Raw genomic sequence first — 14,478 nt, 5'->3', positions numbered from 1 at the left:
GTCATAACTAGCCTTAAAAAAATGTAATTATTAAATCACAAATGCATAAAAGTCTGCAAGTGGGAGCTGATAGAGGTGACTGATTTGGAGGGTGGGGGGTGCTGAGCTTGGAACGTTGCCTATTGGTAAATACCCCATTCTACCTAACATAAAATCTGAAAACAAAAAAGTAAACCTTTGCTGCAAAACTGCTATAGAAAGGGGGTTGTAACAGTGGTTAGTCCAATGAATTGAAGCCAAAACTATAGAACTTCCCTAGGAGAGATTACCTGACTATGGCAAATGCCTTTATTTAAGTGACAAGCCTTTGCATACCCTAAAGCAACAAGATGACTATCAATCCAAAAAAACAAAAAAACTGAACAAGTCAAATTTTAATATTATTTCTATTGATAAATATATACACATTGCACATTTAAACAAAGTAGAAACACAAAACCTGTTGTATGGGTCAGTGTACTCCATCATTCCCAGCAGTCCTACATTAGAGTGGTAACCTCATGTCTTCATGCAGATAGGCAGGACTTATAGTCACAGGAAGTAGGTGGTAATCAATTCCACAGTCTGTTACCAGAAAACATAAAGGCATGGGAGGTCCTGTAGGTTCACATCCAGTGATAATTCAAAGTCATTAAAAAAATAATAAAGTAAATTTCGAAAGATAATATTACTTTTCATTTACACTAATCAACATGATTGGATTCGGAATTTGCCTTGTTCAGTTGTAGCTTTAATTGGTTTTAAATTGGTTCAAAGTAGCAATAGAATTTCATTTGACTGTAGGAATGCTGATTGTAGCCTGTTTCTGAGAATCTTAAAATCCTAACATCATTTGATGTTATTTTAAATATCTTGAGAATAGCTATATAGCATTTGTACCAGAAGCCTATGCGTTAAGGTCACAAGATAAACACGTGTTTTACACTTATTATCAATAGGAAATATTTTCATATTTTCATTATTTAAAGATAGTACTGAGTCTTGTTTATTACCTCCCAGTTTGTATGTTTTTGCTGCACCTAACTAAAGAACATGACCCTATAAGAAAGGATATTTATTAGGTACAATAAGGAAACAAACTTTAAAGAGACCACCAAGAGAACAGAAAAAAGCTCAATATATATAGGGGAAACATTATATTTCCTTGTGTTTACCACAAATTTTATATTTGACGCAAAATACATCATGCAGAAAATTTGTTCTGTAATTAGACACAATTGCCATGATATGTGAGCCAATGTTTACATCACATCTAAAGTAATAATCATGATCCCTTTACTACATGGAAGTTAATCAGAGTACAACATCTGTCTAAAAGAAAACATGTGCCTTAAAAAAGAGTTTTATTTACATTACATTTTTTTGCCCTAAAGCATGTGTGTTCAGTAACAATTTTGGGATAATACAGTCCTTATATATTGTCTCATGTACCTTATGTCTAAGTGATGTAAATGTATAAACGATCCTGATAAAAAATTGTCTTTCCTTTAGTATTGTGTGCATGTTAACCTACAATATTAAAAAATTCACCTGTGCATCCAGGTTAACTGGTATTAATATTGTTAACTTTTCTTTACAAAAGCACCAACATAGCGCTGTACAATAAATAGGGGTTGCAAACTATAAACCTACAAATACAAGTACAGTGTCAAAAGAGGGGGAGATGACCCTGCCCAACAGGGCTTACAATCTAAGACAGGGGTCGGCAAACTCCGGCCTTTAGGCCAGATACGGCCTAGCCGGTAGTTTGTTCCAGGGGGGCGATAGGAACTAGCAGAGCTCCGGTGCGGCCCCCTTGCAGTTGATCCCCTATTTACCGTGGCCGGCGTTGATACTTCCACCGCTGCGGTAAATAGGGAAAGCTCCCTGAAGGTAAATCCCTCTCCTTTGTAGTGCATATGAAGGAGAGGGATTTCACTTAAGGGGGGGGCGTTCCCTGGTGGTGGGCGGAGCCATTAAGGCGGGTCCGGCCTAGTGTGCTCCCGGCCACCCCATAAATGGCCTAGTGGCCATAAAACTTTGCCGACCCCTGATCTAAAAGATGGGGGTGAGTATTACACAATAGGAGGGGGATATGGAAGGGTGGCTATATAGTGATGGGTTAAGAGACAGAAGAAGACAGATAGGCCATTTAAAAATGATAGGTTTTAAGGGCCCTTTTAAATGTGTAGAAAGTAGATTCAGTCCTACTAGGATGAAAAAAGTGTGTTCCATAGAGTCGGGGCAGTTCTAGAGAAGTCTTGGAGCCATGCAAGTGATGAGGTCAGATGTATCAGGTCAGAAATGTAAGTGGGTCAAGAGTTGTGAAAAGATTTACAAGGGCAACACAGGAGCTTGAAATTGATTCTGAAATGAAGCTGAAGTTAGTTTAGAGATTTGCAAAGAGAGGCAGCAGAAGCAATAAATAAGTCTGGCTGTAGCACTGATGGTAGATTGATATGTGCCAGATATGTGATACTGTGATGTGCCCGAATATGAAATTAAGAGATAGTTGGGTGAGGGATTCCTTTTCAGCCCTATGAATAACAAACATAATAATTCCCTAAATTAAAAATTTCCACTGTAGTTTTTAAAAGGAACTTCTACTTAAAGTTCACCAGCTTTTCCCTTTTGGTGTTGGTGCCTTAGGCCTCATTTTTGCAGCAGGCTGAATCAGCTAATGCTGAAGACATGTAATGGTGTAATTAATTAGAGAAAAAGGAGAATGGGTGGATGGTAGGAACACCAGAACCAGGAGTGAAATGCTGCAGTATTGTATTGCAGAGGTGCTGTTGATGGCTGGATTTCTTCTGATGAGCCAGGCTTGGTCCTCACACATAAATAGCACATAAAGCCAAGGATAAATATGACAGCAGTGTACAATGCTGCCACTATAGGTTACATGATGGGAGTCTGTAATTTACATGTCTGCCAATGTACTGATTAGTGCCTATCCTATCCTATATACACCAATCTAGTCATACTTTATGGAAGTGAAAGTGATACTATTGAAATGCCATTTAATTCTCACCTGGTGAAACATACATCTTAAAAATTGTTTTGCAGCCTACTACGTAGAACTGTATCAATGTTAACTGTTACCCTCTCCTCTTTCTAAGGTGGTTCTGTCTTTGTAGCCTCTTGCAGCCTTCAATTTTGATGTGTCTCTGTCTTCTGTCGCTCCAACCCATGTGTTGGAGTGTCTCTGAAACCTTTCACTGTTTCTGCAGCCTTTCACTGTCTCCTTCTTGTATATTGCGGTGACTCTGTAGACTGCTACCCCCTCCATACACCCCTCTAATACCACTCTATATCATGTGTTGCAGTATCTCTGCAGCCTCTCATTGCCTCCTTCTTATATACCTTGTATCATTGTGTCTCTGTGTACCGTCACCCCCTCAAGTCCCTTGTGTGGCTCTGTCTCTGCAGCATATATTGCTTCCCACAGTGTTTCTGGGGCACTGTCAGGTCTTCAGGAAACCCTTCTATAGTTACTATCTCCACAACTCAAAGTATATTAGCATTGTGGTCAGTAGGAAGAATCCCTTTTACTTTGCTGACCATTGGGAATGCTGCCACCCTTACAGATAGCCAACAAAACTATTGGAATCTGTTGCACTGACCTGAGAGTCACAAACTGCTCATTGCTCATGGCACCCCTAGCAACCTTTGGAGGAACCCTAGGGTTCCACAGAACTCTGATTGAATAATACTGCCCAAGGGAATCTCACCGCACACTTTCCGTTATGTGACTGTTGTTTCGAAGCCCCTCATTGCTTTTTATTTTATGTATTACTGTGTCTGCAAACATAATACTAATTGTACACAAACAGTAGTTTCACATGCATTATCTCACTGTAACTAATTTGAGTTTGGGTTGTGATCAAACTCAAAGAATGTGACTCTATCATAGGGTGTACAGGTACAAAAAAAAATGGTCATCTATCATTAAATTGGGGTACTTTGGTTTGAATACTATTTGTTCAAATATCTATATGTCTATAAAGCTTTCCCAATGTTGTCCTTAAGATGAATGATCTTGGATGTTCCAATTTAAAAAAAGTGTTTCTTTCAAAATAGACTAAAAAGTTATTTAACTGTTTTGTCCCCCCCCCCCCTCTTTTTTTCTTTTGCGCAAACAAGCACACTTTTGCAAATGGTGATTTTACCAATATGGCAAAGGTCTCCCTGGCCTTGGCGTTGGAAGCAATATCAACCAGTCCACTTAATCACTTAACCTAAAGAGATAAAATCCCAATAGACCACACAAATCTGTCATGGAAATAGTACTGACAGAAGTCAATCGGGAATTAGCTCTCAATCCATCTCTTATATTTTCTAAGCTCAGACGGGATGCTGATAAAACTCACTCTCAAGATCTACAATTTAGCAGCACTTTCTTTGATCACAGTCATGGAGTTCTAATTTTGATAAATGTTCTTTGTATCTATTAATGGCTGATTAGTGAAAATAGCTATTGTTTATGAACACAGATATGTTATTCTAGACTGCAATTCCCTCTGCGGTGTTAGTTGAAGTGGGCTAGAGATATAAGATGTAGTGGTCTGTGATTTCCCAGTGGTCCATGCACTGAACTATATCTAATCTTTGGCTGCACTTTATTTTCTTATAGTCATTAGACTGTTTACATACACCTCTGACAAAGTGTGCTAAGAACTTGTTAGTACTAATTCTGGTTCTTTAGTCTTTACAGCTGCTAAAATCACATATTTTATCTAGTATTTTATTGCAAGAAATACTTGTGGAAAATCAGATAACTGCAGAGGAGTTGACTGGGTTAAAACAAAGTATAAGCAATGTTTCTGGAATTTACTGGATTCTTTGTATTATTGTTCATCAAATCACAGTCCTTTGTGTTGTTCACAAAACTGAACTCCAGGCAAACAGCTAGAGTGGTATATTATATCTTTAATATCTGTGTACCTGCCAGAGGATTTGTATTTATGTCTGCAAGTTCTATGATTTATTTCTAATCCCAGGCACTGCCAGGTTGGTGACCGAGTGTATCCCCTCCTGCATCAGTTGTTCAATTTTAAAGATTTAGTTTTTACATAGGCACACAAGTCAGGGTGTTTTACAATGGAGAAGTGAGTATAACAGCTTGCCATAATTTATTTAATTCTATCGTTTTGGTACAGCAAAGCATCTTTCTTTAAATGTTATCATCTCTTAAATATTTTCATGTTAATCATCAGTGAAGAATGCTGTTGCAAAAAAAAAATTGCTTGCTTCTATGAGAATAATATGCCAAATAAAAGGTAGGCATGTAGTTGGGAATTGTAAATACCAGGCAGAATTTCTATTAAATAATTTTAAATCTGGTAGCAAACTAGTGGAATTGAGCTAATTATAGTCAGACTAGAACTAGGTTCAGCTTTTTAATCTTACAATGTAAGAGAATGAAGATGCCAGCAACAGAGGACACCAGAAAGATGTATACCTGGCTAATGATAAATAAATAAATATCATAATTAAGGCTACGCACACATGTGCAATAATTGACATTAGAAAACGAACAATTAACAACCGATCAACAATTATATTCAAGATTATTTTGAACGATCATATAGTGCACAATTCTGTACATGCTGGAACGATACAATCGGTCAAATATAATCCACCAATAATGTACACACGCTAGATACGATCGTTTGAACGATGCAGGAAGTGACATGTATGGGAGAAAGTGAATCACAGAACAATCCACGATCACTGAACGACCGTACACACAATGGATAGTGAACGATTGTCGCCCAATCAGATCCGCAGGTGTATTCTCCTGCAAAAAAAGGATCCCTTTGGTCAACTTTCCTCGGCGTTTCGTCGTATTGCCTCCTTCAGCTGGTCCAGGAGGTTAGCATATTACTCTCCTGTGATACTATAGCCCCGAGGTAGGTATACCACCAACAGAATACTGTCTTTGTCCCGGAAAACGGACACCATGACTTTTTTGGCTGGTTTCTGGGTTCAGAACTTCTTCTGCCTTGGGGACCCGCTGTGGCGCCATTCCTTTGACTGTTCCTTGGTTTTAGGATCATGGATGTGGAGCCAGGTTTCATCCTTAGTAACTAACCTAGCCAAAAAGTCCTGTACAGCTTCAAAATGGGCCAAAATGGCTTTGGATGCTTTAACTCGTTCCTTCTTCTGATCACTGTTTCAGCATTTCTGGACCCACTTCTATGAAAGCTTGCGCATTTCTAGGATAGTCGTGACAAACAAATCCAACATGCTACCATGAGATGTCAAGTATCTGGGCCATTTTTTTGCGGATATTCACTGGTCCCCAATATTCAGTTCATGGACAGCATCCCAGGTTTGCAGGTCAGTTGAGGTTGTGGGGCGCCCACTGCGGGGCTTATCTTCAATGGTGAAATGCCCAGTCTTAAAAAGAGATATCCAGGTTTTCACATTGCTGTAGGAAGGAACCTTCTCCCCCAGTGTTTGTGACATCTCAGTGTGAATGTCCTTTGCTGACTTTCCCTGGAGAAACAAAAACTTCATGATGGCCCGTAACTCCAACGATGTGAACTTGTTTGTGCCTCTGCCATCACAGCTTCTCACTAAAAGAAAAAACTGTTTTAAGAATCGCAAAGACCTGATATTTGTATAGTTACATATAGGCTGTCATATGCCCCCACACTCATTTTTCTATTTCATCGAAAAAACAATATGAAAACATTGTCCTGAGACAACACAAGCCAAATACACAAACCCATTAAGATAATGCAATGATGAAATAGAAAAATAAATAGAACCCACAGTATCTTAGTTTTTTATAATATTGCAGAAGGAAAAGAAGAAAAAAGAAAAGAAATAGAGAGGAGGGTGTAGTGGGGGGCAGATGGGGGGGGGGGGGGGGGTGTCCCGACCTAATGTGTCAGTTCCGTCCTTACAATCAAAGACAATAACCCACTCTTCACAAGAAGAGTCACCAACCAATCTACCATATTCTGCAGATGTACTAGACTGAACCCAGTAATACCAGGTCTGGTTAAATGTATCGGTCTGATTCGGCCCAGCTGTCATCAGGTCTTCCATAGGATAAACATCTGCCACCCTTCTCAGCCAGTGCCCAAGGGTTGGCGGTTTGTCACACTTCCATATTGTAGGAATTCATGCCTTTGCGGCATTTAAGTTATATGCAGATTTTAACCAACAGACAGATGTTCCATTATTTTAGGCAAGTATATTTTCTATTCAGGCCTTCTCTGTTAATGTACAGCACATGGAGGTGTATTCACTACTAAAATGCAGAGTCATGTTTTACCATTAACAGTTTACAGCAGTTAGACCAGGTAAAGGTGCTTATTTCATACAATATGCTTTTCTACTTTGCTCTTTGTTCAATAAATAATAATTATAGAAGGTATCAGCTGCTTCATATTGACTATAAAGGCTAGCACTCCAGTAATGAACATGTAGTTTGCAGCATGGGTCATACAATTCAATGTGAAATGGTTGCTCCTAATTCCTAATTCTTCTTGACTCTTTACATAAGAGGACTTTGTACAAGTTCAGACTGTTTGTGTGTTGTTTGGGTTTGCTAGGACAGAACAGATGACATGGAGCATTTCCTTCCAGGGCTGCATCTTCAGGGTGTTGTTCCTCTATTTGGATCTTCCTGTTTACTGATCGTTGCAGCTGCCTGATGGATAGGGCACAAGGCTATTGGGATGCTACTTTGTATGTGATGGCAAAGTGCTTAACAATAACAAACATTATTTTCCTTTCTTCTAAAGTTGCATTGGCTTGGTCATGGCACTCAGTGAAAGAAGGCATTAGTGAAGCGCTCTCTTCCTCACCCATCAATCTGTTGTTGCGTTTCTGTCTTCCGGCTGGTAAATTAGGACATAGACTGCCCTAGATAATGATAATAGGGTGATGTAAGAAAATACTGGACATTTTCATAGAACATTGTGCCTATTTTCAGACAAGCTTTCATGTCCTTTGTGAAGAACAGCTAAAAATAACAAAATAGAGATATTAATAGCTGCATGTGTGTGTTAAAAGCAACACAAACAGGGAAATTACTAGGTTCAAAGAATCCAAAGGGTTTTAAAGTCTCTTTGCAAATCAGTCACTGTACCCCAAGGCCTGTTCTAAAACATATTGATCCAGAAAGACCTTATGGTAAAACTAAGGGAAATTTTTTTTAGCATTTGGTGGTGGAAGTTAAAACCATTGTCAGATTTTTATAGCTCTTTATTAGCTCTTTTATTTTTGTCCTGAATATTATTCACTGGATATGAAATAAAGCCTATATTTGGAGAGGCCACCAAAACAGTTTCTTGTGCCAACCATCCCATCCCAAGAGGGGATTTTCTCAGATTTTAAAGATATCGGTTCACTTCCTGTTGAATCTACAGAAAAGAAAGGCAAGGAAATTCTCCCTACTTAGATTTGAGAGATGGCAAAAAACTGACAGTAGTTTTAATCTTTCTCTGCTCTACCCAAAAGAGGAAAAACAAGTTTGGCTTTAGACCATACTATATTAACGCTGGTTCTAAAGCCGCATACACACGTGCAATTATAGTCATTGGAAAGGATTTTTTACGAACCTTTTCAAGGACTAAGGACTGCACAATGCATGAACGAGTGCTGTACATACAGCACCGTTCTGCTCTATAGAGAGGGGAGGGGGAGAACGACAGAGCAGCATCCAACTGCGCGCTCTCCCCCTTACCTTGCATTAGGATCATTCGTCATCCTTCGTCTGTAGATCTGCCAGGACGGTCGTTCGGACGATGAACGACAGGCGCTGTAAACATGCCAGATTCTTGTCCAATATCAGCCCTGAGATGATTATCGGGCGAGAACCATTGGACGTGTGTAAGTAGCTTAATTTGCCTGGTTGCATCTTATATAAGCAAAGTAGTTCTATAGCAACATTTGTTCCCACAGACCTCTCTGAATTGCAAAAATCCAGCTGTGCATTGAAACTGTTACAGGAACATGGGATTAGGTATGTTTCCATAAGGCAGTTTTCCTTTAGCTTAACTGCAATTACAGAAACAAGAAGAAAAATATATTCAGTTACTTGAATTCCAGCTTTTCATTCAGTTTTGCATAGCTGTACTGAAATTGCATGCTCTGATCAGTGTTCATTAGCAAAAGCTGCAGCTAGTCAGAGCCCATTTTATTTCCTGGGGGGAAATAACCAACGTTACTGCTCGTGGTTCACTCTTTTTATTAATTGGATTTTAATAAAAGAACCTCATGAAAGCATGAAGGGTAAACAACACATGTTGGCATTACCTAGGCCAGCCTTCATGCAAATACAGTCTGCCTAGTAATTTCCACTGACACCCACTAGTCAAGTCATAATGGTGGTGCAGGAATAGGACTGAGTCAAATTATTTAATAACCAGAAATCTTTTTCTTCCCTTCCTGTGGCAGAAAGGCACTAAAGCAGGGGTGTCAAACTCAAATACACAATGGGCCAAAATTAAAAACTTAGACAAAGCCGCTGGCCAACCTTGAAATTTATTGAAAAAATTGAGAAAATTCTCCTTTTCTCATTAGATATAAAACCTTTTCATATGGAAACAAAGAGGTATTGCCTCACATTCAATCTGGAACAAGCCTATAATAGAGAAAGAGGCATAAGAATTTTTTTTTTTAGTTTTATTTAAGAAAAAAACTTATGTCTCTGTTTGTAGCCTTCTAAGTTAAATTTCAATGGTAACCTTTTTGCACAGGCTAACAATAATAACAACAATTTTCCAACAGTCTAAAGTGGGACCACGCATAGATCAGAGAGCCTGCTGGTCTATAGACGCCAGTGATGCCAGGAATTGTAGTAGCGGCGATATTTCAATGCAGCGGCGGGTCAGCTGCAGTTCATATTTAGGATTCCAAAAAAAAAAAAGGGTTTGACACCCTTGCGCTAAAGGAACACAAAGGGCAGATAAGTATGTATGACAAAATTAAATTGATTGTGTTGTGTAAATGACTAGCAATGGTAAATTCTTACAGGAATATGGACATATCAACATGATAATTTAAGAAGGTGACAAAACAACATGTTCAAAGCTTGGATGAGGCAAGATGCTAGAGCTTCTTTCATTGTAAGATGTACACTGTAGCTAGCTTTCTAATAAACATTTCTGATTGAACTTTCTTTCCAGGAAGGCCAGTGGACAACCTTGAGCTAAAAGGCAAATTTCCTGAAAATAATAATCAAAGAAAAAAAGAAACCAAAATGTTGACATAAATGTTTCAGAAATCAGACATAGCAGCCAAGGAGGAAATTCCGCTTAGCACGTTCAGGAGATTAAAGAACAACAAAAATGTTACATGTATTTCACCCTAACCTAGCATAGGAATAGCTGGAATCTTTACTATAACATAATTAATAGCAAAACATTTAGATAACAAGGGCTTATATCTAACATTTTAAAAAATAATATTCATAGATACAGGAACATATTTTGCATTTTTGCATAGGCTCAAGTACAGTCAAGTACAGTGATAATGTAACTGCATAGGTAGTCAGCTATGTGCCCTAGTAGCTCTTTACTACCATTAAGTATTAAGAATGTAATCAATATGTAGACTTTTACAGAGCCATTCCTTATTATTATGTGAGCTTCAGTAAGATGTGGGTCAGAAAAGGTGTATTTTATACAGCAGAACTTACATGAAACAATATGATCAGAGGTCAGAGGCAGCATGTCTGACATTTTAAGATATTTCCTCTAATATCTACTAACTTTAAAATATTTGATAGAGGCATACATTTGAATACTATGTTCTGCTACCTCACAAACGTATAAAAATTTACTGTAACCATTAGTATACAAATAATAGCTCTTTAGTATATATTATATAAAATAAAGTTCTTAATTGCAAAGTACTGCAATAATATTTCATTATGGGGCAAACATAAATGTAAATGCTAATACTTTGATACATTTTCTGTGACAGAAAAATACCTAATATAGTTTGTTGGAACTCGTAATTCATTATCTGAATATACATATTTAAATCTTATACCTAATAAATCTATATGGTGTATCATATATGGTGGTAGGGTGTATGCTCTATGATAACACTACACTTTAAGCCTGATTTATTAAAGCTCCCCAAGGCTGGAGCAGATACACTCCTCTAGAGAGGATCAATGAAGCTGGGTGATCCAGCAAACCTGAAATGGATTTCTTAAGTCATTTGCTATTGTTTATCAAATGTTTTCAATGCATTCCAGGTTTGCTGGATCACCCAGCTTCACTGATAAAAGTGTATCCTTTCCAGCCTTAGAGAGCTTTAATAAATCAGAGCCCTAGATCTTCACACATTCTCCACCACCTTCAAGAGAAGTGTGTTGGAGATTTACATTAGCCTTAATGTAATGAGCAGTAAGTGAGGTCACAGTGCCACCTGGTGGCTCTAGGTGAGAGGTGCACTGCAGGTGTAACCAGAGTTTAGGATATCCTGATTATGAACACCACTGAAACCAATGGGGAGGAAATTCCTGTGGTTTGTCCAAAGACTAATTAGAGCAGCCAAATGCACCAAAATTCCAAGGGAAAACAACTAAACAACAGCATGTGTCAATTAAAAATATGTAAGAGATGTGTAAAGCCGTGGGGATGTGCCACTTCATGAATAGTAGACAATATGGGACACTCATGGACCCTTGGATTCATAGCTTTGGATGATTCCTTAATAAGCATATTAGTTAGGATCATTAATGGGACTCACAACAACAACAGGGTAAACTGTTAAAACATAATTTGCTGTATATGTCAACTTTAAAAAAAATGGATTGAAAGCACAGTATCAGCAGCAGCCCAAGAAATCATATTTTATAGAAATGTCAGTCAAATTAAATAGCCTTTCTCTTAATAAAAGTCCTAATTGGTGTAAGTTTAACAAACAGTATTAACCAAAGAGCCATGCATTGGTGCATTCCCCAAAAACACTTTTTTCAAGGTTTGCAAACAGTACATTAGAAAAAAACCAAACTAGATGCAGAAATTAACTTTATATTAGGCATCTATCACTGTAACCAAATACTACAATTTTAGCAGTCTGGCTTTATTATATAATATATATTATTCCTTGTGGGACCCAATTAGCATGGCATGGCTTTGCAAAGCACAAAAAGCTTTCTTGGTAACAAAAAATGAGAGTGTATAAACAAAGTCCCATAATAACTCTATATGGGTATACCATTTTAATTAGCTCATGGTTCCACAATTCAACAGTAGCCTCTTCAAGCCTAGAGGGTCAGGCAAAGGGACCAGAGGAGTTTTCCTGTCTGAAAAGTAGGTACACATCAGAGCAAAGGCAGACATCTGTTTAGGAGGCGTCCTAAAACATAGGTCTCATAGCAGAGACAGGGGACCTGGTTTATTAAAGCTCTCTAGAGCTGGAAAAGATACACTTTCATCAGTGAAGCTGGGTTATCCAGCAAACCTGCATTCTTAAATTGTTAGATTTCCTAGACATTTGCTGTTCGTTAGCAAATGTTTTCTATTCTGGACCAGATCCATTCCAGGTTTGCTGGATCACCCAGCTTCACTGATGAAAGTGTATCCTCTCCAGCCTTGGAGAGCTTTGATAAATCAGGCCCAGAATTACTCCGGAGGAGTTCCTAAATATAGTTAAGTCTCGAAGGCAGAGGCAAAAGAAGGAGAAGGTGCTGGGTTTAAAGCAGGGGACCACATATGCATGGTTATGTGCACCAAGCAACTGACAGCGCACAGTAGTGACATAGAAGTATTCTTAGTCAAATGGTCATGCAGGGTAGGGACAGCTTCTAGCAAATAATAGTGTTTATTAAAGACAAAAGGCCTTATTTATTTAGGCTCTCCAAGACTGGAGAAGATAGACTATGATGAGAAAACCAGGGTAATCCAGCAAATCTGGAATCGATCTGGTCCAGGATTAAAAAATTATTTTAGGAAATCAATTTCAGGTTTGCAGGATCACCCAGGTTCACCCACAATAATCTACCATCTCGAGTCTTGAAGAGCTTTGATAAATTAGGTCCATTGAGTACAGCTGGACATACTGCAGTTATTGGACAATCCCATCAATCTTAGGTTTAGTGGCCACCCAGGGACCCTTTGCATTTCAGAACCTTGTTGGTGTATGTGTGAGGAGATAGGAAGGGGGATGTCACACTGCGAGTGCATGAGTCTCACATGGAAGCACAAATGCCATTCTCAGGTAAGAAGACATTTTCAATCCCTTAGGGTTTTTTTTTAATTGCCCAGATGCCCTTTAGTTCCCAGGTATCTTTGTCTATGCTTCAAAGAATGGTGGGTGTCATTAACATTTTGCCACTGTCTGTCTAGGTGATGCAGATTTTTATTAGCAATTGGAAAAGTCATGTTTTCAGGGTACAGGCTATATTAAAGTCAATCTGGAAGTTAGGCTTTAGGGTGCACCCAAAGAAATGCACCGTAGCTTTGGAGGTATCCCAGTACACTGTGTAATACACACCAACTTTAGAAACTAATTACATTTTTTGGCTGATAGTCTGTATTATTCCACCACTACTGCTGCCTAAATAACAAGTTTGACCAAATGAGGAATTCTAAAAGAGTGGAGCATGAATACTGGGAAAGTTTTCAAGGTTAAAGCAGACCCATGTGATCAACCTGTGTTGTACAACTCCTGACATATGTGCCGCTGGAGAAAGAGGTAATGTGGAACACATAATGTACTTGGTGTACTATGGTTACATGTAAGGGTGTGTTAGAGTTTCCTTTTTATTTGTTTGCCTCTTTCGGGCAACATTTCAGGACTTGGAATGAAAGTGAGCACAGTAACTGGGAGAAGTTGGCTAGAAGAGAGGAGTGAGTCAAGGAAGCTGCTCAAGACTAAAACCAAGAATTTCCAAAATCTCCCTGAGTGGAGTATTGCAACTTTCCATCCATGTGTCTCTAGGAATGTCACCTCTTAGAGAAGATTACATAGCATAACCTCCAATAGAATGCTCCATTCTTTAAAGTAATCTACATTTGTAACTAAAAAGACTCTCCTACACTCTCCCCAGAGTTGCTGGTCTACCAGACTTAAATTGTGGGAGAACTTCATCCAGCTTACAAGCTTCACAAGGCCTTTCTGCCTGAACCACACCTGGCATCTCCTAAAACAAAGGCAGGTGCCTTTTTATTAATGGCAAGGTGCACCAGTGCCATCCTTGTTTAGTGGCGTGGAAAAAGTGACCGGCTCATCCATTCCTTCCAGAACACTCTGAGCCTGGATCCCGAATAAAAAGCTGCAATTTTGCAGCAATACAATTGCAAACAGCCCCATCCAGGCTCTTCAATCCCTTTTCCAGCGAAAGTTTGTACAGTGAGCCTGTGCTTGTGGATAAAATACATTGCATTCTGCATCACCCATCCATATTTTTCTAGGGTAGTATTTGCATCAGCAATAAATAATTTTCACAATTTATAGTATTCATATTTTTGGCTGCGCTTACTGTGTCCTACTGCCATCTCCCCAAAGACAACACACTTT

Source organism: Pyxicephalus adspersus, chromosome 3 (assembly GCF_032062135.1).
Source record: "Pyxicephalus adspersus chromosome 3, UCB_Pads_2.0, whole genome shotgun sequence".
Taxonomy (NCBI): domain Eukaryota; kingdom Metazoa; phylum Chordata; class Amphibia; order Anura; family Pyxicephalidae; genus Pyxicephalus; species Pyxicephalus adspersus.
The sequence above is the reverse complement of the archived record's forward strand: the minus strand, read 5'-3'. Positions refer to the sequence as shown.